We start from the raw sequence: 10,431 nt of genomic DNA, 5'->3' as shown, positions 1-10,431 counted from the left end.
GCTGGTCATTTCAAAAGTAGCTCACCAGCCAAAAAAGTGTCTCAATAACCCAATTATCAATCTTTAATTGCAAATAGAACATGATATTCAGTCTTAGTGTGTGTGTGTGTGTGTGTGTGTGTGTGTGTGTGTGTGTGTGTGTGTGTGTGTGTGTGTGTGTGTGTGTGTGTGTGTGTGTGTGTGTGAGTGTGCATCGATTATTTTTCAAGGCAAAAATACGTTAACCCCACTGCAGCCTTGGCACTTCGCCAGGAGAGGTCGGTGTAACTGAAACTTCAAAAAATGAACCTATTTCCGACACAATTGTCCAAGTGGTTCGATGCTTCATTCAAAGCTTCATTTTGCCATCACTAGTTCAAGCCTTCTGCTTGCGCTAGCTGCATGTTTTTCCATTGTTAATTGTGACAATTTTTCAGGGGAGAGCGCGAACGCAGTCCCCCACTACCACAAATTATGCAGTCGAGATTCCTACATTTGAGGGATTCGTACAGGTCAGCGCTGCCGTCAGTGCAATGGCCGCGCCTCGCCGTAGGGGATCCACCTTAGTGATCATGGAGACCCCCCTGCCAGGTAAGTATGACTTTTAACGGGGTGAGATGGGATACAGTTTCACAGACAAACCATGCTAACTGATGGTGCTAACAACGTAAATGTCTTCTATCAAGGCGAAATACATCATTTATTTTTATAAACCTGGCTTTAATATAAAGGACACACTTGTGTATTAGGGCTGACCATTATTATTTGAGTTTTCCCTGATGTTTTCAATAATATCTTGTCTAAATGTCCAAGTTCTCTGACAGGAAACTTAAGGACAGTCAGCTATATCATCACAATGATACTTATGTTTCCAACCAGTTATCCCCGTCCAACGGGAGGAACAGGCTTCTTTAATTAAATGGTTACCAACCTGTTCCTTTCTATTATTGAGTAAACGGACGACCCCTGACTAATGTAAAGACCATTTTCAACTCTTGGGGCAGTATGCCTTTGGTGACAAACTAAAACAGCTCCTTTGAGCCAACATGGAGTTACCCAATGCATTTGTATGTATTTATTTTTCTGTCTCTGGAAAATGGCAAAGGATAGTAAATTATTCTCAGATTATTCAATGACAGAGAGTTTATATCCATATGCTGTTCTATTAACAACAGAGACGTAGTTAGATGATTACAGCAGGATTCTCTTGACGTAAATGTGTTTTTATCAAAATGAATGTGAGGATATATAAATAATATTGTCACAGATACTTCCTCTGCTTGTTATTACATAGTTGCACACAAGTAAGTCAGGTCGAATACATTCCTGCTGCCATTAAAAGTCATCAACATCTCAGAGAGTCATTGATCACAAACCACTTGGGTTCTTTTAGTTAGTGATGTTACGTGTAAATGACGTAACAAAGTTAGCTTAATTAAAAAAGAATAACACAACTAATGTCATAGTTCAATTAGATAAATAAATACTTTATTTCATGTTATTTAGAATCGTTAAATATGGCATGATTTAATACAGTTTGTTTTACATGTTAAACCGATATGCGTATGTGTTTCTTGTGCCTAGGAACTAATGTTTGTTCATGTGCTGGTACTGCGTGTTTTGTTGTTACACTGTACAACTCAACGTGGGTTGACGTCTTTGTTTGAAGCTCTGCTGAAGTCTGTGACAAAGTTGAATGTGACAAAGTTATACAGAAAAGGAACTAGATTAATCTCCTTTCACGACAAGCGGCCAACGAGGTATTTGTTTTATGTTTTCATTTTCTTATTTTCATTCATCTGTGTAGCACAATATGCTAATATGTTTGGCTATGTATACGTGTCATTCGGTGTTGTAGTTCTCACGGCGTAACAGAAGAGGGGAGGCTACAGAATGAAAACTCCAAGAAATAAACGCCCGTTTTAAAGAACCGACCTGTGTCTGTGTCGTGAAGAGAGCTACATTACGTATTGCGCCGAGGCTTCGGAGCTGGTGTCGAGTAATCCCCGAAGCTTTTTGTGAAGCATGTATCGAGGCTTGTATCGTTTTGGGCCAGTGACGTCATCGATGACAAACCTGGGTTGCGTTCCAATAGTCCATTTAGTTTAGGAACCCAAGTTAAATTACCCGGAAGTACGTCAGTGGCAGCCATGTTAAGTGCCGTTCCAATTCTCTAAATGAAAGGAAAGGAGGTTTCAAACTTCCTTTATAACCTCCTTTAGTTTAGGAACCACTGGACCTCCCTTCTTCTTCTTCTTCTTTCGTGTAACGTCAGAGGTCCAACTCGGTGTCGTGTAGCCATGCCCGCATCTCTGGTCCTAAGTCGAAGAGGCTGGCTTCCGAGGGTGGTCTATATAAAGGGCAGGTGGTTATTATATGTTCGGCAGTCTGTTCAGGGTCACCGCACTCGCATGCAGAACTGTCTGCCAGGCCCCACTTCTTCATTGATGTTTTGAAGCGACCGACCCCAGTTCGTAGGCGGTTTAGTGTGGTCCATTGCCGGCGTGGTAGGTCGTCTCCTCCTATGGCGCCATCTCCTGGGTCCCAGATGTAGCGATGGATGCAGGAGGGCCCGGCTAGCTCCCACTCCTGCTTCCAAGCAGCCGCCAACCATGCATCTCTGGAGAGGTCCTCAGAGGTGGAATTGAGAATCTCTTGTGCTGCCTTGTTGAAGGGGAGGCGGGACTTGAGCCTACTTAGGGGCACTGCTCTCGTTGTTGTGTTATGCAGGATGTGCCAGTCATACTTTTGGGCTTTCCTGGCCAGGGCGAGGGTGGCAGCCTCCCGTCGGAGGCCGGCCGGAGCTATTCCCGCGAGGACTGGCAAGAGGGACACAGGGGTAGGCTTCAAGCATCCAGTTATAATCCTGAGGACGTTGTTGATGACCACGTCAACCACTTGCGTGAGGGCTTCTGCTCCTGGCTGGGGCACAGTATTCCGCTGCAGAGAAGACCAGGGCTTGGGTCGATATTCGCAGCGTCTTAGCGCAGGCTCCCCAGGTTGTTCCAGCGAGGCAGCGAATCAGCGTGACCCTTGATGTTACCTTGGCCTTGACTTCTTCAAGGTGTTTGAAGGACAGTGTCCGATCCAGACGGGCACCGAGGTACTTCGGGGCTTGCTGGACCTCCAGACGTTTATTGTTGACACGCACCTCAAGTTCCCTCCTAGCTTCTCTGGTGCTAAGATGGTATGCCGCTGCAACTGTCTTTCCGATGTTGAGCCGTAGACGCCACCTTTGAAAGTATGCTACCAGGGTGCCCAGGTCGTCGTTAAGGCCATCTTCCATTGCCTTCCATGTTGGTCGTCTCAGCATGATGGCTAGAACGATCTAGCAGACGACTGCATAGCCGTACTTTCTGGATGTTGTGTCAGGTAGGTCATGTACATAAATGTTGAACAGCATCGGCGAGAGAACCGACCCCTGCGGAACACCGTTCCTCAGTCTTCTGAGCCTACTGCGTTGGCCATTGCTGGTCTGGAGGACAAAGCTGCGGTTGGTAAGCGTCTCCATGATGAACTTAACCATATGCCGGTCTGGTATTGTCCTCAACAGCTTCAGGTGGAGTCCACGGTGCCAGACGGTGTCATATGCGGCAGTCAGGTCCAGGTACACTACCCCAGCTTTCTCATTGTCCTGGAAGCTGTCTTCGATGTCCTGAGAGAGTAGCGTTACCTGGTCCACTGTTGACCTTCCACGTCGAAAACCAGCTTTTTCTCGTGGAAGCTGTGAGTCCACCACTGGCTCGATGCGGCTATGGATAATCCTCTCCAAAATCTTGAATGGGACACAGAGCAGCGAGATGGGTCTGTATGACTTTGGGTCTTCCGCAGGTTTATTTGGCTTCAGCAGAGCTATGACGGAGGCGCGGCGCCAGGTCTTTGGGAGCTTTGACTTCCGGTAGCACGACGAAAATAATGTACAGAGCTAGCCAGATGTTGTTGTGCTCTGGTGGATGACGAACTCCGGGTGGATGTTGTCGCGGCCCGGAGATTTGCCCGGCTTGAGCTTACTTATGGCCTCACTGATTTCATCGGCTGTAAAGTCTCCCGAGAGGTTGGAGTCGACACTGTCCGCTGCCAGGATGGAAGACACCTTGCGCGATGTCAGTCGGGCGAAGTCTTTGTCTGCGTCCGGGAAGCGGCCGTTCTTCAGGAGCTGGGATGCGATGGCATCTGCTGTGACTGGGCACCTGGGGGGCGTTGTATTTCTGCCTGTAAGCTGGTTGATGGTCTGACTGCCACGCCTTACGACTAGAGTGGGTGAAGTCGATTGATTCGACGACTTCTGTCCATCTGGTCCTGCGGGTGACGTCCAGCCTCTGGAGCAGTGCTGTTGCAGTCACGGCCACCTCTTCTCTGGAGCTAGCCCTCTGGTGGTCACACAGAAGACGGCTGCACTCCTCGTCCCAACCCGGGATGTAGTTCCTGTTATAGCCACGCGGAATGGTCTTCTTTGCCGCACCCAGGAGGACCTCGCAGTAGGCTGCGTAGGCCGCGTCCGCATCTGCTGCCTCTGGGTCTGGCAGACCAGCTGACCTTCTTGCCGTTTCCTCAACAAATGACTCCCAGTTGGCCTTTCGAAAGTTCCATCGTTTGACAGGTTTTCCTGGTACCGGTTGCACCAGTGCTGGAATTTTAATGATGGCCGGTCGGTGATGTGAGCGGGGGAACCTGCCCAGGTCTCTCCGGTTTCAGGTCGTTACTGCGGCAGATGGCGAAGGCCAGGTCCGGGTTGGTGGAAGTGTTCCAGCGTGCAGAGAAGAAGGTTGAAGGCTCCTTGGGGTCGTACAGTAGCAGGGCATCAGTGTTGGAGGCCCATTCGCTTAGTGCCACTCCATTAGGTGTTGTGTGTTTGTAACCCCAGTCTGTGTGCTGACAGTTGAAGTCCCCTGCATAGATGGCGGATGCAGTTACTGACGGAAGTGACGTCGCAGACAGCTCTGATGGTGGGGGCTTGTATACGTTGATGACTGATGTTTCCTGGATTTTAGTAACCAGCCACTCGATGTTAGAGCCTGGTGGAGATTGGCTACTGGTTGACCAGCTTATTTCAGTCCTGACGAAGGTTGCCACACCGTGTTTCTTGCTGTGGATGGACCCAGCGAGATGAAACCCAGGGATTTTAAGGAAGTTATCGGATGTGCAGTGTGTCTCCTGCAGGAGCACAGCCGCTGCCCCGTTGGAATCAGCCAGGTGACGCACAACCTCGAGTTTGGCGGTGGTTAGGCCCTCGACATTGAGTTGAAGCACTGCCAGGCCTCGGTTATCGATGGTCGGGATGACTGCCCTTCCGCCGTTCCTAGGCCTACCAGCTCGACGTTTGGTTGGCGACATTCGTTTCGCAAGTTGGTCTTGCACCATTTCTTGCTACTCACAGAGGAGGCCACGTGAAGGCTGTCGTCTTCTCCTCCCTCTGGACCTCCCTTGACGAAAGGAGAGGAGAAAATGCTGCCCCACAATGCATTGCAGCCGCAGCATTTGCCGTCACTCCACATTCGGCCGTTCACGGAAACAACCGATTATGACCGAGAAATTATATCATGAATGTTACGGTGCTTATTAAGCATTTTAAAACGTATGTGGTAAGTTGCCAAAGTGCTTTGTTCTGAACGTTCATCAGTATTATAATCAAAAAGAGAAATATGAACGTTTGTTTTTACTGAAATTATCAAATAAAGTCAACATCTCACAGTCTTTACTGAGCTGTGTGGGGTTTGTTCAACTTTTAAAAGATGTTTGAATGGTGATATACACAGTGATAGATGTTAAGGACTAACGTTTATAATAAATACATTTGTATTGATTTTAAGAGTTCATACAATCATACGTATTGGGATCATTTGTATTAATGTGGACCGGAGGGAGAGGGTGACGAGCATAAGTTTCACTTTCCTTTTTTATTTCAATTCCAACTTTGGTCATGAAGAATATGTTTCTCTGTTGTCCACGTTCATAAAGCATAAAACAACAGCATCAGAGCACGGTGCAGAGTCTCTAGATGAGTTTACAGTAGTCCCTCCTTCTTATTATACATCCATGTTGTAGTCCGCTGTATAGAAAACTGTAGTTTCCATAGTTTCCCCACAGCAGCAGACGCACATTCATGACGTCCGCTGGCGCATCATAAACACGTCGGATAGTGAAAGTGCATTCGGATTCTCTAAAGTACTGCAGTCTCTTCTCCTAAGTCCTTTTGAATTCTCCTATCCACTATCCCTTAACCCTGTGACGTTTCACTCAGAGGTCAAGGAATAGGAGATAGGGTTAGAATTTAGGAGCTGATTTTTGGATTATTGGAACGCAACCGAAGTCTCGCTGCTGTCGATACCACGTGACTGCTTCAGGAAGCGATTCAGATAGGTTGAAGTTGAACCACAACGCTCATCCCATGGATGTATAATAAGAACCATATTACCCCCCCCTGTACCCGGGCCCGGTGACACGATGGAATTAAAAGAACTCAGACCCTCACTTATATAGAGGTCAGAACATGTTATAAGTAGGCTATAAATGGATACAAGCATAAATAAATGTAGGAATAAAAACATGAATAAATACAGGAATAAATATGGTGCAGTGTTTTCAGGAAGATTTAGTGTGTGTGCTGTGGCTCAGCTGGAAAGCAGTTGACTCACGACCGCAGGGTCCCTGGTTCAACGACTGCACAATACGTATTTTTTGTTGTTTATAAAAGCTACAGCTAAATGAGATAATGTAGTTAATAAATGTATTCTTTGATATGGTTTAGCCAATCTCAGGCTACAACATTGTTAAGTTTGTGAATATTATTAAGGAATACAAATCCCTCTTTGCAATGTTTACCAGCCTCCTTAGGCTTTTCAATCACAATCATTCAACTGGAATAAAAACAATATTGCTCACATGAAAATAGGATTTTATTTTCGTTGTTTAGAGTTATTCTAAGGCTTTACTCAATGGGAACTCGGTATGAGATAGAGCAGGGGTTCCCAAACTTTGCCATGCCAAGGACCCCCATATAGCATTATCCTCTGGCAGGGACCCCCCTGTTGCAATTTTTTTTAATGATGTGTACATTATGATGGCAAATGTAAGAAATTAAACATACAGCTTCTTAATAAATATTCTTAATATATTTTTTTATTAATAATTAATAATCAGAAACATTTTTTGTTTTTTATCTTTTGTTTTTCATTCATTACATTCATTGTGTCTTCTGTTACAAATATTCTTAACAAAATATTAAACAGTAATATCAACAGTACATATTTTTTAAGTGATTTCTGTCTTAATAATATAATATTCAACAGTAATATGAACAATAAACATATATTTTGAGCATTTTTGAAAGTTATTTCTGTCTTAATAATATATATATATATATATATATATATATATAACATTATACATACTATTCAACGGTAATATTAATAGTTAACATGTACAGTATTTTTTGTTTGTTTTGCCATTTATTCATTACATTCAGTGTGTCTTCAGTTATAAACAGTCCTTGTCATTTCACTATGTGTGTCTCTTTGTGTATACCTGTTCCCTCACTAGTGGGAGGGGTGGGCTTGGTGGCTCCTACACAGTTTATCAATCCTAGGTTTTAGGTTTGTCAGTGCCAGACGAATATCATTGTCCACTTGCAAACGTGCTCTGTGCTTTGTTTTCAATACCTTCAATGTAGAAAAGCCAGACTCGCAGAGGTATGTGGTGGCAAATGGATGCAGGGATTTAAGAGCTCTCTCAGCCAGTGCAGGATAGTCTTTTTTGACATAAAGCCAGTACTGTGGGAGTGAAACAGCTTGAAATGTCACCTTCAACTCCCATTCATTCGCCATGTCTATGAGTCTTTCTTGGGACATAAGATCCAGACTCTCACCTACTCCTGGGGCAAATGGGTTTCTTATCCAGTTTTGATTTGAGTTGTCTTCCAGGTCAGGGAAATATTCTTTGAAATATCCCTGCAGGTGTGCTAGGCAGTGGCGGACGGCCCATAAGGGCGCTAGGGGCGCCGCCCCACCTCTTCCCACATACAAAAAAATATATTAAAAAAAAAATTAAATAAAAAAATATATATTTAAAAAATATATATTTAAAAAATATATATATTTTATATTTTTATTTTTAATGAAGAAGGTAAATATACAATTGGTATCAGTAAAATGTATAATCTACAATAAAATCTCGTTTAAAATTGTGTTACGATGTCTAAAGTTACTGATAAGTCACATGTTTCCTGCCTGGCCTTGCCCGTGGCATTAGTTTATCATTACCGGGCGCCGTGCAAGGAGCCCCCGAGCCAAACAGCAGCAATCAGCACGTTGCAAAAGTCTCAATAGTAAACTGTGCCGCCGAAACATAATTTCAGCCAATCAGCGGCGTCAAATATTTTGGTCACGAGGGCGCTCACGTTGGCACCCACGTTGCTTACGTGCGTTGACGTGAGTTGTTTTTTAGACTCGTGAGTGACCAAGGTGTTAGATGAGAATGGCTTCATGTGCAGGTGGAGTCGCCAGACCTCGGTCCCGTTCAAGAGCTAATCTCCAATCCTTTCGAAAGGAGAAGTTTGGGAGATAAACTGTTGCTTAAAGACCTTGGACCGGACCAACCCGATTTGTATATATCGCAGCAAGCTCGTGAAAAAGACAAAGCGTATCAACGAGGCTTCTCACGTAGCTGGTACACCAGAAAGGCATGGCTAGCTGGATGCAAACAGGTAAATGCTGTCTTTTGTTTCCCATACATACAGTCGGCGTCGCGTCACAGTTGGGGGCGGGGCATTTCAAGGGGGAAAACAATCCTTTCCCCCTCGCACGGAGCACTGTAAGCGCGCGGATTTTAAATGTTAAACAAACATGTCATACATTGATTCATTGCAGCCCATTGACAGGGATAGATACCTTAAAAAAAATTAATTTAATAGGATCGGATTCTTGTCCATATCTTATTAAAGAGTGGACGAATGATCCGACTGAAGTTGAAGTTTCATTCCCTGATATCTTCTGCTACCTGGTTGAATCACCCGGTAAGAGGCAAAATCACGTTAACTGATTAATTAAACCTCACATAATTTATATGTCTGACAAGGAAATTAGCACGTTTTAGTGAATTTGTTCATCACACAATGGTTGTTATTGCACAATAGCCACCATGAGCTGCATATACATATTGGTTATTGACAGTGTTGTGCTAGTTACTGAAAACCAGTAACTAGTTACCATTACTAGTTACTTCATTTCAAAAGTAACTCAGTTACTTTACTAGTTACTTACACAAACAAGTAATGCGTTACTGTGAAAAGTAACGTTTTCTTTACTTAGAAAAAGGGCTCCCATTAACGCCCTAATAGCCTTCATTTCAGTACTGTTATTGCATTGGAGAATAATACAATCTGTTGATCAACTTGACATGCATTATATGCAATCTGGATTGCATCGATATTAGCTGGCTTTCCATTTTTGTATATTCTTTCTCCCGGTAGTTGGAAAAAGTTTTCCGTCCCATATGCCGTGTGCCGCCCGGACATGGTATCATGCTAACTAGCTCCCTGAAAGCGGGTGACTCCACTGTAGCAATAGCCTGCATGTGTTCTACAACATACCGTGCAATGGCTTTATCGACTTTTCCCTGGCTAGCAGTCCCTTGGTTAAAATCCAGCCGCTGTTGCTTAGGTGGAGGTGGAGTGGCGTCGGCTGAGTCTCTGTGGTCTTAGCTAGGCTACTAGCTTCGTCCCAGCATGTTGTTTTTGCAGATGTTTTAAGAGATTTGAATTACTGGTTTGGGCAGTAGATAAGATATTTGACCCGCCAAGACACAACTTACATTTAACTAAAACGTTATTTTCTTTGTGCTCGACAAAAGTGAAATAGTGAGAATATCTCCAGGTGGAGAAACTAGACTTGAGCTCCGCCGCCGCCATGATAGTCTTGTTAGTAAACAACACAAACACGCCCACTGCCCGTCTCCGCATGTGACACAGGAAGTATCTAAGTACATTTACTCAAGTACTGTACTTAAGTACAGTTCTCATCTCTGTTCGCCTGGCTGTTGACTATATTAAAAAAACTAACGGAGTAACGCACCATGTAGTAACGGTAACTGAGTTACTGAATTTAAAAAGTAATGCGTTAGAGCAGTGGTTCCCAAACGGTGTGCCGTGAGGCAAGTCCGGGTGTGCCGTGGGATTTTGTGACAACCATACCTTATTATTGCAATATACAACTACACAAAATAATTATTTTTTAATTGACTATATCAGTACTTTGTAGCTTTATATGTACGTAATCTGCGCATCCACATCTCCACGTGCAGTGCTACATAAACATGGCTGAGTCAGCGATAACTTTCAAGGGGTGGAGGCAGGGGCGTCGCCTGGGGTAGGCATCCGGGGCTTTAGCCCCGGATGTTTTTTCTTTAGCCCCGGACAAATTCTCCCTCAATAATATAATACATTAACCTACTTTACCT

The 10,431-nt window shown here is 44.3% G+C and overlaps 1 non-coding gene across 1 annotated transcript; it reads right to left on the bottom strand.

The window, feature by feature from the left end:
• Positions 1-413: 413 nt before the first annotated feature.
• Positions 414-578, bottom strand: LOC117536195. The gene has a single exon (XR_004567515.1). It is a non-coding gene; the product is annotated as a U1 spliceosomal RNA (small nuclear RNA).
• Positions 579-10,431: the final 9,853 nt, after the last annotated feature.

This window comes from Gymnodraco acuticeps, unplaced genomic scaffold (genome assembly GCF_902827175.1).
Source record: "Gymnodraco acuticeps unplaced genomic scaffold, fGymAcu1.1, whole genome shotgun sequence".
NCBI lineage: Eukaryota > Metazoa > Chordata > Actinopteri > Perciformes > Bathydraconidae > Gymnodraco > Gymnodraco acuticeps.
The sequence above is the reverse complement of the archived record's forward strand: the minus strand, read 5'-3'. Positions and strand labels throughout refer to the sequence as shown.